Genomic DNA, 18541 nt, shown 5'->3' on the forward strand with positions numbered 1-18541 from the left:
CAGTACTACCTAGAGAGCTTTACCTCACTGCTTTTAGCTCGAGGTCCCTGGTTTAATGCCCAGTGTCTCAGCCAAGATGGCAGCCATCATACTACTAGCATCTGACATTAAAAATCTACAGGCCCCCACTCTAGTATGTAACACTGTTAATGTCCCAGGGGGAAATTGTCTAGTAGTAAAGCACGCTACAGTGCTGTATAATAGCTTGGAAGTGAATCCAATCTAACTGTACTCTCCTGTTGTTATTTAGCTCCATGTTTCAGCTCTTTACATTTGTGAGCTACTGCAGTAACTCTTCCTTCTGGGAGTGGTGGCACAGCAGGACAGCATCTCTTTAGCTAAACTGTCATGTGTATGTGCCATAAGGGCAGGGGTGTTCGTTTTGTGATAGCAAACTGCGGACAGGCTTGACAAAAATAAATAGAAGCCTTAGTTATCCATGTGGATAAGACTGTATTGAAGGAGAAGGAGGAAAACAATTGAAAAGGGGCAAATAAACCTCTGTGAAGTCAGGCCCTCATTCAGCATTTTCAGACTTCAACAAGACTAGTCAAGTGCTTAAATTTAGACACATGCTTAGTACCTTACTGAATTAAGGCCTCAAATTGGAAAGCTTCCAGCCAAATCAGTATACAGATACCACATCTTAAGGTGAAATTCCTCTGGGCACAGCAACATTTAGGTCTTAAATGGAATTTAGCTGGTGCACAGGACAAGTGAGTAGGAGGCATGATAAACACAAAACTGCATTGGATCTCTTATATATTAAATATGCCAAATTTGTTAAGTGGTCTCTATTAAAAAGTCAGTATTTACTTGAACAGCCATCTGCGACGCCATGGTTATTCCCTATACCAAATCTAGGGAGATACTGCCATAACTTGGAAACCTTTGTGTAATAAACTAGGGGTGAATGCTGATGCCTTAATGGGGCCAATTCATGTATTGCAATGCTTCCAATTTTGGCAATACTTTATTAAAGGTATTTCTGCTCCAATGAAATTCTACCAGAGGCAAAGCAGAGAATCCCTTTGCTAAAACCCCAATTTTTGTTCCCACCCAAAATAATTACATTATTATTAACAACAATCATGTTTATTACAGTAGTGCCTGAGGGCCAACCAAAAAATGGGGCCCCACTGTGCTAGGTACTGTACAAACACAGAGTAGTAGACAGTCCCTGCCTTGAAGAGCTACTGTCTAAACTGATGAGACAGATGCGGGGAGAGAGGGGGAGGGTAGAACACACAGGCAGAGTGAACAGTGTGATGGCAGTAAATGTCTTGTTAGTTTCATGATTTTTTTGGAGGGTGGGTGGGTTTTGTTTAGGAAGGCATCAGCTCATGGAAAGAAAAGGGAAGGCAATGAAGGTGTGGAAGGCAGGGCCGGGGAGAAGAGGAGCAGTAGTAGAGTGAATCTGAGACGACAAGACTTCAAGGGAGGTGATGGGAAGGGTTGGAGCAAACAGCCAATCAGCACAAGGCAGAGAAAGTCCAGATATGACCCCAGATGGTCACTTATGGTGGAATCTATTAAGAGACTTAGGCACTGTGATGCTCGGCATTGCAATGCCTAACTTCTAGGTGCCTAGAAAAATCATAGAATCATAGAATATCAGGGTTGGAAGGGACCTCGGGAGGTCATCTAGTCCAACCCCCTGCTCAAAGCAGGACCAATCCCCAACTAAATCATCTCAGCCAGGGCTTTGTCAAGCCTGACCTTAAAAACCTCTAATGAAGGAGATTCCACCACCTCCCTAGGTAACCCATTCCAGTGCTTCACCATCCTCCTAGTGAAAAAGTTTTTCCTAATATCCAACCTAAACCTCCCCCACTGCAACTTGAGACCATTACTCCTTGTTTTGTCATCTGCTACCACTGAGAACAGTATAGATCCATCCTCTTTGGAACCCCCTTTCAGGTAGTTGAAAGCAGCTATCAAATCCCCCCTCATTCTTCTCCTCTGCAGACTAAATAATCCCAGTTCCCTCAGCCTCTCCTCATAAGTCATGTGCTCCAGCCCCCTAATCATTTTTGTTGCCCTCCGCTGGACTCTTTCCAATTTTTCCACATCCTTCTTGTAGTGTGGGGCCCAAAACTGGACACAGTACTCCAGATGAGGCCTCACCAATGCCGAATAGAAGGGAATGATCACGTCCCTTGATCTGCTGGCAATGTTCCTATTTATACAGCCCAAAATGCCGTTAGCCTTCTTGGCAACAAGGGCAAACTGTTGACTCATATCCAGCTTCTCGTGCACTGTAACCCCAAGGTCCTTTTCTGCAGAACTGCTGCCTAGCCACTCAGTCCCTAGTCTGTAGCAGTGCATGGGATTCTTCCGTCCTAAGTGCAGGACTCTGCACTTGTCCTTGTTGAACCTCATCAGATTTCTTTTGGCCCAATTCTCTAATTTGTCTCTGTATCCTAACCCTACCCTCCAGCGTATCTACCACTCCTCCCAGTTTAGTGTCATCTTCAAACTTGCTGAGGGTGCAATCCACGCTATCGTCCAGATCATTAATGAAGATATTGAACAAAATTGGCTCCAGGACCGACCCTTGGGGCACTCCGCTTGATACCGGCTGCCAACTAGACATGGAGCCATTGATCACTACCCGTTGAGCCCGATGATCTAGCCAGCTTTCTATCCACCTTATAGTCTATTCATCCAGCCCATACTTCTTTAACTTGCTGGCAAGAATACTGTGGGAGACTGTATCAAAAGCTTTGCTAAAGTCAAGGAATAACACATCCACTGCTTTCCCCTCATCCACAGAGCCAGTTATCTCCTCATAGAAGGCAATTAGGTTAGTCAGGCATGACTTGCCCTTGGTGAATCTATGCTGACTGTTCCTGATCACTTTCCTCTCCTCAAAGTGCTTCAAAATTGATTCCTTGAGGACCCGCTCCATGATTTTTCCAGGGACTGAGGTGAGGCTGACTGGCCTGTAGTTCTCTGGATCCTTCCCTTTTTAAAAGATGGGCACTACATTAGCCTTTTTCCAGTCATCCGGGACCTCCCCCGATCGCCATGAGTTTTCAAAGATAATGGCCAACGGCTCTGCATAGAAACACTGTGATCCACAAAGCTTGAGTAAAGTGCCTAGTCTCCCTATACAATGAATGGGATGAGACAGGTGCCCTAAAACATGATCCACAAAAGCCAGAGTGCTAGGCAGGGAGCCACCTAAGCTAGCCCAGGGGAGATGCCAATGTGCTAAGCCCTGCCCCTTTCTCAGAGATAGGCACCTAAGTTCAGGCAGCAGGGATGCACCTAGCTCCGCTAGTGATCCATGGACAGGAACTTCTCGTCTGGCTTAGGCGCCTACATTGTTTCTGGTTGGTGTGAGTTAAGCACCTGCCTCACTCCACACAAAATGGCCAGAGGAGGAAGTGGTGTTACTGCCCACCTCATAGCTTTTAGCCCAGTGGTTAGAGCACTCACCTGGGATGTCAGTGACCCAGGTTCAGTTCTCCCCTCTCTGCCAGAAGGATTTGAACAGGAGTTTCACACCTCCCAACAGAGTGCTGTAACCACTGAGCTCTGGGCTATTCTGAGGTGGGCTCCCTCAGTCTCTCCTGTTGAAGCTGTTCCACTGTGGCTCAACACTTAAACAATCAATGGGGCCAGAAAAAAAGGGCATGGGAATGACTCTGTAGTCCAGTGGTTAGGGCACTCACTTGGGAGGTGGGTGACCCCTGGGCCCATCCCCCTACTCCAATCACAGGGGAACAGCTTCCACAGGTGAGATGGCGGGAGCCCTACAGCAGAACAGCTCAGTGGTTAGCGCACTCTCCTGAGAGGTAGGAGACCCTTGTTCACATCCTTTCTCCCCCTCAGGCTGAAAAGGGGGGGAACTGAACCTGTGTTGCCCACCACCCAGCTAAGCACTTTAACCACTGTAGGAGAAGAAATAAGAGTGGCGTCATCACCGTGCTTTCAAATGGGGCCCAACCCAGTCAGCATGCTTAGCAGGTGCCTACTGGATCGGGTCCTGTGGGCAAGTTAGGCGGCTGAATGCCTGTCTTCCCCCGGTTTGTGGATTGCTCTGAGGCCTACATGGGAGACAGGCATCTGGATGGCTAGAGTGAGGCAATAGTGCACATGCTCAGAGGCGGATACCTAGGGAACTCTTACTTCGAAAAACATAGGTGGCCAAGTGAGTTTAGGTGCCTCCTGGGTTCGATGGGATTTTTGTGGATCACAGTGGAGGACTTAGGTACCTACAGCTGGGTTTAGATGCCTAAGTAGCTTTGTGGATTATTTATTATTTGTATTAAGGTAGCGCCCAGAAGGCCCAACCCAACTCAGGGCCCCATTGCTCGAGGGCCCGCTCTGGAGAGCTTACAATTTAAATCAGCAAGACAGACAAAGGGGGAGGGGGCAGGAAGTATTATTATCATCCCTGTGTAACAAATGGTGAGCCGAGGCACAGAGAGATTAAGTGACTTGCCCAAAATCATATAGGAATCTGTGGCTGAGCCAGGAATTGAAGCTGGAGTCCCACTCCAAATCCTTACCCATGACACCACCCTTCCTCTTGAACAACTTTTACCTCAGCTGTGTAAATAACAGAACACCGCCAACCTGGTGAGCAAATGCTCCCTTGTGACTAGAACATACTCCATAGCCATTTGGCTAAACTCGAACGTGCAGCAATAACTCCTTTGCGTGTGCATGCGCAAAATTCACACACACACACACACACACACACACACACACACACACACACACACACACACACGCCAAGCCTGCCTTGTCACCATGGAGGGTGTTTTGCAAGGCCACCGTCAGCATTTACACCAGAGAAAGCTATACAATGCTATGTAAAGTCTGATTCCTTGACAAACACAGCACCTACGTGCGAACTTTGTCTCCGCTGAAAGGCCAAAAAGTTAGTCAAACATATGGCCCTCCCTGCATGCACAGGCGTGTCTGGCCTTTCCCACAAAGTGCACGGGGAAAAACAGATTTGGTTTCCCTAAAAGTGTAAATCCACCGGCATCGTTTATTGTCTTCAAAGAAAGCTGGTTATTTACTGGAAGGGTTTCCCTTGGGAAGAAAAACAACACTGAATTCCTCGCCTCTTTAGTTACTGCGTGGGCCTGTGTTGTACCACTGACAGCGCCTAATGGATAGAGCAATTTTAGCTGCACAGCCACTGTATGTGTGCTATTGCATCATGAGGCTCTTCTCTAACACAGCGTTGGTTTAGTCACTACCGTCAGCCCTTATTCATGGATAAGGATTCATGACCCGACAGTGTCACTCAAGGAGTAATTAAGTGCCAAGCTGCAAGAACAAAGCAAAACCCTTGTGCCTTAAAGTTCTCAACAATCACTCAAGCCACTGGGCAAGGTCCATTGTTGCTCTAGGGTCCCTTAGCACCAACAAAGGAGGTTTAAGCCTGGCTATGAGGAACATCTCTTGTGCATGGGAGCCCTACCCCAGGTGCAGAGTCAACTCTGCCACCTCTGCATCATCTCCACAGTAGTCCTGGAGCAATTCTGGGGAGGGAGCAGGCAGGATGGGAGAAAGCAAGGGACGTGGCCAGAGGAGTCCTTCACTCACAGTGGTGATTCTGCACTTCTGCAATGGCCCAGAGGAGCTATTGCAACAGGGGTGCTTGGGTGAATGAACTGGTCCCTTGCAGCCTCTGAATAGGGGAGACGCAGACCTCCTCATCTCTGTCCATCACTACTGGTACAGGGATGAATCTGCCCCAATAGGAGCTGAAGGCACTCAGGACCTTGCGTGATGTAACCTCAGAGGATCAGACTTAAGATATATAAAAACCATTTCAACTCACCCCACCCCCAACACACGCTTTTTAAAAACACTACTTGCTACAGTATCCAGCTGATTCCTTTGCTATGGATCCCAGCGTCTCTGGTGAGTACGCCAGGCCTTTAATCTCCTTTCAGTAAACTTGTCACTGTTTGGAATATAGTGCATAAGGTGGGATAGGCTTAGTTAGCCTAATATGGGTAAAGCTGTATAATTATAGGTACAGTATAAGATCTGGCAGACACATGAGGTTAAAGTAGGCTGTCACACACACACACAAACCAGACTAAATCCGAGAAATGTCACATCAAAGCTGTCAAATCAGACATGAAGCAGCGGCTTTGCAAAACAATACATAGCAGCCAATTCAAGATAAGTCATCAGCTGTAACAATACTTTTGTGTGTGTATCGGAGCTGTAAACTGCCTGCAGTCCAATATGAAAGCATCAGATTTTTGACTTCAGTGATATTCTGCTGGAGGATTTGGGTAGGAAGTCTGATAGAAATACCACTGCAGTGAGAAGCCATGGTGATGAGCATAGCTAGAGACTATGCGCCTGATTCATTGCTGGGTTACTCCAGTTCCTCCCGAGTGTTATTCCATTGACGTCAACGGGGAGTTACAGTGCTGTCAGCCGGGAGTAATGCACTGCTGAATCAGGCCTTTGTGTTTTTCATAACGATTTATTAATAGACCATTTGGATAAGAAGAACCAGAGGTAACACGTCCAGCTGGAGAATGTTAACTGTAGCTTCATATCCCAAAGTAATTCCATTAATAACTGCCTGTGATCTCTATATTGCTTCACTGTAAACTTCCTAACTGTCAGGGTGGTTAAGCACCAGAATAAATTGCCTAGGGAGGTGGTGGAATCTCCATCACTGGAGATTTTTAAGAGCAGGTTAGACTAACACTTGTCAGGGACGGTCTAGATAATACTTAGTCCTGCCATGAGTGCAGGGGACTGGACTAGATGACCTCTCGAGGTCCCTTCCAGTCCTATGATTCTATGATTCACTGCAATTGCAACCTGCATTGTTAAAAGTTGTCATTTATCTTTGTGCTAACCAGGCCACACTGTGAAGAAGATAATCCAGTTTGCTATCAGTTTTGGCACCTTGCTAATCACACAGAGCAGTGTAGTGCTTCATGAGTTCAGTATTTAGCTAGTAAGCTTTTGGTTTTATTCTTTGCATATGCTGTCACTCTTCAGATTAAATTTCTTTTTTAAAATGCTAAACTCTGCGCTGAATTTATTGCCATCTAGGTTAGGTGTCTAAAGTATAATCAGTTCATATTTTCCCCAACAACTATTAATCCAGTGAGAACCTTTTTCCATGGCACGAATAGGGTCACATCATTTAGCAGTGGTTTTGCAAGAAGCGCTGGGTTGTGAATAGCAAAGACAGCAGAGTGCATGGCCCTAGATCTACCTCATTTGGAGGCACCTTAGCAAAATGCTGCACCAGATCATCAGCTGATGTCAATGAGCACATGTCCTTTGTCTTGAGAGGAAGGATGGTCCAGTGGTTAAGGTATTCGCCTCAGACTTGGGAGACCCTGCTCTGCCACAGACTTCCTGTGTGAGCTTGGGCAAGTCATCTGACCCCAGAGCCTCAAAGATATTTAGGTGCTTAACACCCGTTGAACCCCCAATGGGAGTTAGGAGCCACAGAGCACCTAATGCCTAAATGCACATAGCAGTTTGGGTTCACTGAGGTTATGGTAAAACCTGTTTCTTGTTTTTAGTATATGTGAATTCAGATCTAGTGAGTTTTACGTTCAAAAGGGAAATGCAACTGAAAACACACAGGGTATGTCTACACTATGAAATTAGGTCAAATTTATAGAAATTGATTTTTAGAAATCGATTTTATACAGTCGATTGCGTATGTCCACCCTAAGCGCATTAAGTCAGAGGAGTGCATCCTCACTACCATGGCTAGCATTGACCTACAGAGCGGTGCACTGTGGGTAGCTATCCCACAGTTCCCACAGTCTCCACCGCCCATTGGAATTCTGGGTTAAGCTCCCAATGCCTGATGGGGCAAAAACATTGTCGTGGGTGGTTTTGGGTACATGTCGTCAGTCGCCCCTCCCTCCGTGAAAGCAATGGCAGACAATCGTTTTGCATCTCTTTTCCTGGGTTACCCATGCAGACACTATACCACAGCAAGCAAGGAGCCCGCTCAGCTCACCGTCACTGCTGTTGTTGTGGGCAGGTCTACTGTGGGGGCTGCTGTGATCCAAGTAGCCAATGCAATCATTGATGTTCTGTTATCAAGGGTAGTAACTCTGGGAAATGTGTGGGCCTTTTTAGATTTTAGGTGCATCATATTCCTGTCCTTTGTCACTGATGAAGAAGTCGTACATTCCAGTCTGGTCAGTGCTGTAACACACCATAGCTCTTCTGTGGTTGACACATGTAACAGCTCCAGGGCTCTTGCTCTTTTGCCTTGGCCGAGGTACCTTGCCCCACTTGGACCTCCAAGCATTCGACACAGAAGCACCTGCAGCAGCTGGCATTGCCACACAGCAGCAGCTCCTTGCCTTCGCAGCAGACGGTACAGTAGGACTGCTAATTGTCCTTGTCGGACATGTAGCTTGGCCGGGGGTTCCGGTCTTCCCTGCCCGGCTCTTAGCAACCTTCAGGGCATGGTGTATGGCTCCAACGCTTCCTCTGCAACTCTGCTCTCCTGCTTCCCAGCGACGAGCTCAGGGGATCCGTTCTGGTCCTCCTGGGTGCTGCTGGCAGCAGAAGGTGCAGTAGAACTGCTAACCGGCCTCGTCCACCACTTCCGCTGCAATTCTGCTCTCCTGCTCGGGGGATCCATTCAGGAAGCCTGGACGGTAGTAAGGAGCAATTCAACTATAGGCTGAGCAAGTGCAGAATGGTGGAAGAATGTGCCTTTGGACATTTAAAAGCTCGCTGGCACTGTTGGTCAGATCTCAGCGCAACCAACATTCCCATTGTTATTGAACTTGCTGTGTGCTCCATAATATCTGTGAGAGTAAGGGGGAGACGTTTATGGCGGGGTGGGAGGTTGAGACAAATTGCCTGGCGTCCAATTTTGAGCAGCCAGACACCAGGACGATTAGAAGAGCACAGCAAGGAGCATCAGAGAGGCTTTGAAAACCAGTTTCATGACTGGCCAGGCTTTGGTGTGACAGTTGTGTGTGTTTCTCCTTGATGCAAACCCGCCCCCTTTGTTGATTTTAATTCCCTCCCCCCTTCGAAATAAAGTAACTATTGTTTTGAAACCATGCATTCTTTCTTTATTAATTAGACAAAAATGAGATAACAGATAATGTAGCCCATGTGGGGTGGGGGAGGAGGGAAGGACAAGGCCACATTGCTTATTGTAGCCACATTAAAAATCAAACTGTTTGAATGACAGCCTTCTGTTGCTTGGGCCATCCTTTGCAGTGGAGTGGCTGGGTGCCTGGAGCCTCCCCCCCTGCATTCTTGGGCGTCTGGGTGAGGAGGCTATGGAACATGGGGAGGAGGGTAGGCGGTTATACAGTGGATGCAGCGGGGGTCTGTGCTCTTGTTGGCTTTCCTGCAGCTACAACAGATGCTTCATCATGTCCGTTTGCTCCCCCATTAGCCTCAACATTGCATCCTGCCTCCGCTCTTAGCGCTCACTTAATTCTTTCTTGGCCTCTGCCACTGAATGCCTCCATGCATTAGGCTGTGCCCTATCAGTGCGGGAGGACTCCAGGAGCTCGGAAAACATGTCATTGTGAGTGCTTTTTTTTTGCCTTCTAATCTGTGATAACCTCAGGGACGGAGATGATAGGAGGAGCATAGAAACAGTCTACGCTCTACGATTCTGGGGGGACTGCATGGTCACCTGTGCTGCTGAGTTCGCCATACTGACTAAAGAGGAAATGAAATTCAAAAGTTCCCGGGGCTTTTCCTGTGTACGTGGCCAGTGCATCAGAGTTCAAAATGCTGTTCAGAGCAGTCACAATGGAGCACTCTGGGATAGCTCCCGGAGGCCAATACCGTCGATTTGCGTCAGCACTACCCCAAACTCGACCCAGCAAGGTTGATTTTAGTGCTACTCCCCTCATCGGGGAGGAGTACAGAAGTCGATTTTAAGAGCTCTTTAGGTCGACGGAACGGGGTTGGTTGTGTGGATGCAGTCATTTTTAAATCGACCTAACGTGGCTGAATTCAACCTAACCCCGTAGTGTAGACCAGGCCACAGTTTGCTATGTTTTTCACCAGAAACCCATCCATCTCTCCAGGACACTGCCTTCTCCTAGAGAAAGTTTGCCAGAGTTTTTGTGAAAATGTGCCCAGATTCACAGACCATAAAGATTCTTTTGGCAAACTTGGGCTGCAGTTGGTAGGTGATTTCTCGATGGTTTGGGGTGCAGTTATAAATGGTTCACACAGCTCTGCAGTCAACTAGTAGCTGCTGCTTAGTCACAGTGGGTGGGAGTTAAGACACCCTTTTCCACCCTCCGCTTACAAGCTCAGGTAAGTGGAGGGGTGTATTTATGGAGGGCATGGAAAGCGAGGACATATAGTTTGACCTTGGTGTATTGGAGAAAGGGAGGCAGTGAAGCGATTCAAAGGAGGGGATGCTGACATGATCAGATTGATTGATTGAACAAGGAAAATGATTTTATCAACGCCATGTTGAATGGTCTGAAGGGATGATGTGGGTGTCAGAGAGGAGGAATCAAGACAAAAAGAAATGATGGCATGGATGAGTGTTTTCTCTGTCTGGATAGACAGAAACAGTTAAGATTTATGGATGAGAAGCGTCATGAATTATACTGATTTACACCAGCAGAGAATTTGGCTCTAAATTTATTGTTCTTACAGATGTGGAGGAAGACCACACTGCTAGATGATCTAAGACTGACCACTAGCCTTCTTTCTGCACCAGTGCATGACATCATTATAAAATATAATATGTTGTCATGGCCCACCATTAAGTCACTGAGGTAGGAGGAATTCCCTAGAGCAGTGGTTTTCAAACTTTTTAGGCTGCGTACCCTTTTCCAAATAATGTAGTCTACTGCATACCCCCATCTGAGATAGGGTCATAACATACCCGTGATTAGATTGCCAAGTCTGACTAAATAAAATGTGTTGTCTGCCATTACAGGATTTTGCTCGCGTGCCCTCTGACAAGAGCTCATGTACCCGTAGTGATACGTGTACCCCCAGTTTGAAAACCGCTGCTCTATAGAATGGGTGGATACAAGCAGGTAGCCAGAGGGATGCTAAGAGAGTACTGAGAGGCTTTGGCTCAGGTACTGCCAGCCATGCAGCCACAACAGAAGTTGAGGCTGATTCCACGTGCGCGTAAGCAGCTGGAGTGAATAGTAGAAGCTGTAGAGAAACAGAAGCAGATGGTTTGGGCTTGTGGATCTATGTGAGAGAGACAGAGACATTTCTTGAGAGAGAGCAGAGATGCTAGGCCTGGTGTTTCTGTCTGCTGTCCGTGTGCTGCTCCTTACCACCCTTGCTTCTGAGAAGAGGACTCCTGTGGTTTGTAAATAAATGAATTAGACAAAGAAAATATCCTGACTTTGTGTCACCAATTCCTGCTCCAAATCCCATGAACCTCCAACAATCTGCTGCTGCTCAGCAGAGGGGCATGAAGATCTAAAGGCAGAAATGCTTTTCCTAAAAGGAAACATGGGATGAAATGTGCAGCTACTGCCTGGATAAAGCCTAAGTCACTATGCAAAACGGCCATTCAAAATTCACGACTGCCCACATCACAACTTTGTCAAATTTGTCCCGAAAGTTAGACAGTGTCCCTTTAAATACACACAGGAGAAAATCTTAAACTGGCCTCTCTGTGGGAGGGAATGAAGAAAGGTAGAGATTTGTGGATGTTTTTACTCTTACAAGGCTCTTAGCTACTATGGTGATGGGCATCAATATACAAAGATACAGATTAGCTAGAAACAGCAGCATTTGGACTTGGCTTGGAAGTGAGAGGTGATGGAGAGGGAGGAGTCAAAGATGGCACCCTGGTTAGGGACCTGAACGATAGAGATCATGATGGTGTGTGTTCAACAGTTTCCCATGAAACAATGCTTTTAAAAACAAATCTTGCCCTTTTAAGCTAGAACTTAAAAAGCAAAGCAGATTTTGAATAATATAAAAATGTCTTTGCAATTTCCTGAACTTAGACTGTTCCCTTAGAAATCAGTGGATTTTCTATTTTAACCATCACCCTATTGACTGATCAATAATGTTCATGTCAATCATCTGCCTTTAGATCCTGAAACTGTGTCTGGGTCCCACAATGGCAGGATTTGGACAATGCCCCAAGATACTGTTCCTGATGCTTGTGAAAAGTAACCAAGGGCTCATCAGAAGGCACTGCACCCTTGTTCACAACCTCTCATTTCTTTTCTCTGTTTGATTATGATGCCTTGAAATATTTATTTTTGTGTAAACATTTTGGGTCCAATTCTTCTTTCATTTATGGTTGGGTGTAAATTGGAAGTATTTTCCAGCAAAACCCATGGAATTACACTAGTGTAAAACTAGTCGACTGGGAGAACCAAGTCTTTTGCTTTTAATCGGTATGATTCCCTTTTACGCAACTTGATAGATTTTTTAACATACTGTCTAGAAAGGACAGGTTAGTGGTATGAGAAAAAACATCTAACACACCTGCACTTTCTAGGGGCTACGTTTTCAGAATGTGCCAGACTTTCACTTAAATAAGCTGTAGTTCCAAGCAATGTACCGTGTGTGTGTATGTGTACATCTATGTGCATCTCTCTCTCTCACACTCACTCCTCGCTGAGACATTTAAAGCCAAAGTCCTGTCTGCTCTGAAGGACAAAGACCTTGATTCTGAAGCATCTAAGCTTGTCTCCATGCAGCTGAAGAAGTGGGTTTTTTTACCCACGAAAGCTTATGCCCAAATAAATCTGTTAGTCTTTAAGGTGCCACCAGACTCCTCGTTGTTGTTTTTAAAGACCCAAATGTACTTCCTGTAAAAGAAAGTTTTCCCCGACATCCTTGGCCAGAATTTTCCTTTTCCACTCCCTGGTGTGTACTGTGATCTGCTCTGATTGGTTGCTACCATCCACCCCTGAGGTAGCTGTATTTTAAAGGGCTGTGTGATATAGGACCAGATCGCCCATTTAATGCGGAAAAACCTGCAGGAGTGAAGAAAACTCAGTAAGATTTCCCCCTGCAGAGTTCTCCCTATGCTTTCTCTCTGATGAGAAGTGCTAGGGGGTACTAGAACATGCAAGTTCACACCTTCTCCCAATATTGCAGACGACTGGTGAGAGAACCCCCTTCCTTACAGAGCCAGGGACCATCCTGCAGGGATAGGGGCTGTCTCTGCTAACCCTTCTCTGCCTACCACCACGGCTCCTGCTTCCACCGCCTGCCCTTGGATACTATTCCACAGCTGAATATATTTCATTAACTGAACATTTTTCCCTGTCTTAGTTTCTTCCTATAACTCCTAGGTATAGCTTAGTAATTCCTCTCTTTGCTGGTCATCCGGTGATGTGTGAGAATGAAAAACAGATCCCTGAAGACTGTATCAGACTTGTCCAGGACATGTACAAGGGTGCTGCTACCACAGTCAGAAGGCCAGGTGGCGAAACTGAACAGTTTCTAGTCCATCGGAGTACATCAAGGGTTGGCACTAAGCCCTTTTCTGTTCACCCTGGTGACTGAATCTCTCACAGCTCAGGGCAATTGTGCCGGTATTGCCTCTCAGTGGTCCAGCCGGGGCATCCACTCACAGGCTCCCAGCTCCCCAGCTGCAACCTGACTTGGGTGGAGAACTATGTTTCCCTCCCTTCTGACTGGGGTATTTCCAGGCTGCACAGCTCCCTGCCTTCACTGTGTGATTCCCAGCACAGACAGGCTGCCCAAAGACACCTGCTTGCTTTCTCTTCATTCAGAGATGGTTAACAGGTGTAATTGTTACAGTTAGAAGGTACCACACAGCACTTTCTATGCAAGGCTACTTTATTCTTATGGTAACAAACACTACCGAGAAAACATTAAAAACAATAAAAGAACCGACATACATACTAATAAGCTTACCAGAGTTAACTCTGTCCCTAACATGGGCTTTAGCAAGGGGGAATGCCTTGTGGTTACAAGTTCAGCCCATCTTCAGCTCAGAACAAGTACCCAGTCTTATGAAGCCTCAGTAGGCCCAGTTCTTTCAACTCTTCCATAAGGATTGGGGCCTTGTCTGTTTGCTGGATCAGGAAGGTGACCCTGAGTCACTTTAAAACCAGGCTATTTATCCAAAAACCCTTTCTTTGTTTGTCGGTCCCTGGAGAATCCAGATTGAACTAGTTTATATGAGTCACCAGGGGATGGCTTCTCTGGGGATGTTACAATCAGAGTGAATTTGCCTAATCAGCCCCTGCTGTTCTCCTATTTACCCTTCCCAGGGAAATACATGTAATTCCTCAATAACACAAACACAACTGCATTTTTAATACAATAGACCCCAAAGGGGTCCCCAGAGTACTGGGCACAGTATTCCAGATGCCGTTGCCCCAGAGCTGTACTATAAGAGATTGTTACCTCCCTTCCCTGTGACCCCTTTGTATATGTATCCCCTAATTCAATAAGGTTTAACTTAACTCAATAAAGTTCATTCAGGATATTGCAGGAAATTGTCTGTCTGTCACAGACGCACTTACAGAAAACATTCAGAGTGGCTTTTTGCAAGTAATATAGAGCTTGCGGAGGAGAGCAGAGAGGAAGTGGAAGAAGATTTAGAGAGATGGAGGTGTGTACTTGAAAGAAATGACATGAAAATCAGCAGGAATAAAACAAACTGTAGATGGTCTGTAGATTCGGTGATACTCTGCAGGAAAACAACAAGATGAAGTTTGGAGGGCCAGCCACTACCAAAGGTACAGAAGTTCAAGTATGTAGATTCATTAGTACAGGAAAATAGTGTACTCAGCAACGAATTTATAAGCAGAACCTGAGAGACATGCGCTAAATGGAGAGAAGTGAGCACAGTGACCTGTGATAGGAGAATGACTATCAAACTGAAAAGTAAGGTCTACAAGACAGTAATCAGGCCTGCACTTTTGTATGGGCACTGAGGAAGAGATAGGAGTAGATCTTGAATACAGTGGAAATGACAATATTAAGATGGATGCTTGGAGTTATAAGGATGGAACAGGCTTGGAATGAATGAATTAGGGGATGTGTGAAAGTGGTACCAATCATAGAACAGTTGAGAGAGTCTAGACTTAGATGCTTTGGGCATGTGTCAAGAAGATCTGAAGAATATATAGGAAACAACATGTTAAATTTAGAAATGAGGGTAAGAGAAGAGTTGGAAGACCCAAAACTCAATGGATGGATGTCATACAAAAAGATTTAACTGAGGAATTTCTGAGGAACTCCTTCAAGACAGAATGGAATGGAGAAGAAGGACTTGAAAAGCTGAACCCATATATATGGGACTACGGCTAGAAGAAGATTGTTCTACCCTCTCTCTGCTGGATGTTAGGCCCCAGGCTGCAAGTATATCCAGTTGTCACTCAGCCAATTCTTTGAATCTTTCCTCTTAAACCCCAAGCCCCCTGATAATTTGTGTTTCTCTTCTCTGAACCCCCCTCAACAGTTTGCCAATATCTTTCTAGTACACAAAATCTAGCACTGATACAGTATTCCAGCTGCTTTTGTGCCAGAGCTGTACTGCAAGAGATTATTACCTCCCTTCCCTGGGACCCCTTTGTGTATGTATCCCCAAAACTGCACTGGCTTCTTCTGCAGTCATATAATATTACAATGTCACATCTGATTTGCTGTCTATTATCCCAAGGGCTGTTCCAGTATTACTGCTTGCCAGGTTACTCTTTCCCTTTGTGTATGTGTGTTTTGGGTTAATTCCCTCACCATGTATTAATTGATAACAATAAAAAGAACCAGTCACTTACTGTTATGTTTTAAATAATTATGAGTTTGGGGTCTTAATTAGAACAATATTCAAATCAGAGAAGACATAATAATCCAGCACCGAGACATTATTTAATCTCCTAAATGCATTTTCAAATTAAGCTATAGCGTTCTTTAAAGCCGTAGCAGAGCCGTTTAAAGCAATCCATATTGGTAACATTATTTACTGAAGAGCTGTGCACACGCCACCTGCATCCATCAAAACTAAGGGCGCCTTAAATCATCTTATGCCAAAATGTAATGCAAACAACCAGCAAAAGGATGAAGAACAAAGAAAATAACATTCCAGCCCTGGGGCCTCTCTAATCTGGAGAGAAGCCTCAGGATGGAAATGTCAATTATTTTCTTTGTTCATCCTTCTGTACACTGTTTGCATTACAATTTGGCATAACGATTTAAGAAACCTTTAGTTTTGTTGAGTGTGTGTGGTGTGTGCAGAGCCCAGAGATTGTGTTGTTGTTGTTGTTGTTGTATATTACTGACTAATTCCCAGGAGACTGGGGCATACTGTACGCCATCTGCAATTCATGTATCACTCTGCATGTGCATTTACACATTGCATATGTTACATATAATGTATATATACACACACATGCATCTGCAGAGTAACATACTTCTATTCTTTCCTCACTGAAGTGTAAAGGCAAACATATACCAAGACTCTTCTATTTCAGATCACGTATATTATAATAAGGAGTGTTTTGATACTTATATTCAAACAAACAGCAATGTCAGGCTGGCAGGCTTGTTAATAAAGGTTAATAAAGTAGTGGGTTTATTAAAGTAGTGCTGGGGTAACAAAGAAGGATTTGATCCATGCTAACCTGAGCCCTGATTCTTGGCACAGTTAAAAAAGGGTAGGCTATTTAATTCCTCCAAAGATTAAAGAATGCTCTTTGAGGCATGCATACTGCTTAGCATACACATACATCGCTGGTTCATCTTGTGGATTTTGTCTCACTATTTCTTTAATACCACAGACCAAATTTCCTCCTGGTGTAAATTCACTGTCTTCAATTAACTTACCTCAGAGATAAATTTGCCCCATTCTGTTTAATTCAGAAACATAGGATATCACCATGAAATAAATGTACAACCGTCAATACAATAAGTGCTGCATTAGAATGATGTGCGTAGGTGGGAGAACAGTCACGGAAGGAACTTAATCCTCTAAGTGCAACCGAATACCAATCAGAAAGAGAAATTAATCATTGAAAGCATGTGTAATTCTTCCCAAGCTAGCATGATGACTGGCCCAGTAAACTGATCCCTTGACAGTGTAGCACACAAGATCTGGCACTTTACAGATTAGGTATTGGTTAGCTCTAACCACATCCTGGTAAGAAATGTTCTGAGAGAGGAGGACAGTTTTTCAGCATTTATCAGTAGTTTTTTTTAATAGGAAAATCAGCTATAATTCGTTTTGGTGATGTGTGCCCAACAAAAGACATTGAACCTGAGTCTCATTGATACTTAGGCCACTTTATGCTGCTCTGACAGCATAAAAGGGTCTTAAAGTGGGAGTGAGTTACATTTACATCCTGATATACTGGCATTAGAAAAGGTTCAGAGAAGGGCAACTAAAATGATTAGGGATTTAGAATGGGTCCCATATGAGGAGAGATTAAAGAGGCTAGGACTTTTCAGCTTGGAAAAGAGGAGACTAAGGGGAGATATGATAGAGGTACATAAAATCATGAGTGATGTAGAGAAAGTAAATAAGGAAAATTTATTTACTTGTTCCCATAATACAAGAACTAGGGGCCACCAAATGAAATTATTGGGCAGCAGGTTTAAAACAAATAAAAGGAAGTTCTTTTTCACACAGCACACAGTCAACTTGTGGAACTCCTTGCCTGAGGAGGTTGTGAAGGCTAGGACTATAACAGCGTTTAAAAGAGAACTGGATAAATTCATGGAGGTTAAGTCCGTTAATGGATATTAACCAGGATGGGTAAGGAAGGGTGTCCCTAGCCTCTGTTTGTCAGAGGGTGGAGATGGATGGCAGGAGAGAGATCACTTGATCATTGCCTGTTGGGTTCATTCCCTCTGGGGCACCTGGCATTGGCCACTGTCGGTAGACAGGATACTGGGCTAGATGGACCTTTGGTCTGACCCAGTACGGCCATTTTTATGTTCTTAAAGCCCCAGATCATTGTAAAGGGGCCTAAGTGTAAGAGAGAATCAAGGCTTATTATATTAATTTTATAAGCTAGACAAGGCCTTATATCACAAGCAAAACCCCTTTAAGGTCTGGCTGGGGTGAGTAGTAGTTACACTATTAAAAAACATCCACATTTAAGTCCAAAAACACACATTAAGCCAAGATCACACAAATCCACTCTCTTATTGTTTGTTAGACCCCCTGAGTTTTGCTTCGAGTCTTGGAATGGAACAAACCAAAATTTCAAAATGAAATTCAGCCAGAGCTGCAGAGTTTTGCCTGCTTTCAGGTAGAAACTGAAAAATCACTGATGAAAAACTTGGATTCCACATAATATGATACCTGGACTCAGGTCTGCTGGACATTTGGCGCAGGCTCTCCCAGGGAATGCCTACACAGCACGCTAAGCTCAGGTCTTTGGGACCCAGGTCTGTGGGCGTGGAGTTTCCAAGCCCACAGTGACTGAGTGGCCACACTGCATTGTAAACCTGGGTTTCACAGCTGGGCTACCATCATACCGTACTATGCAGATCTTCCAACTTGGATCTGTGGCTTGACCTGTGTCCACACTGGAAAATGACAGAGTTTGGACCCAAGTCCCAGCAGACTTGGGCTCTGACTCACTCTCCAGCCGTGTCT

This window comes from Chrysemys picta, chromosome 1 (genome assembly GCF_011386835.1).
Source record: "Chrysemys picta bellii isolate R12L10 chromosome 1, ASM1138683v2, whole genome shotgun sequence".
NCBI lineage: Eukaryota > Metazoa > Chordata > Testudines > Emydidae > Chrysemys > Chrysemys picta.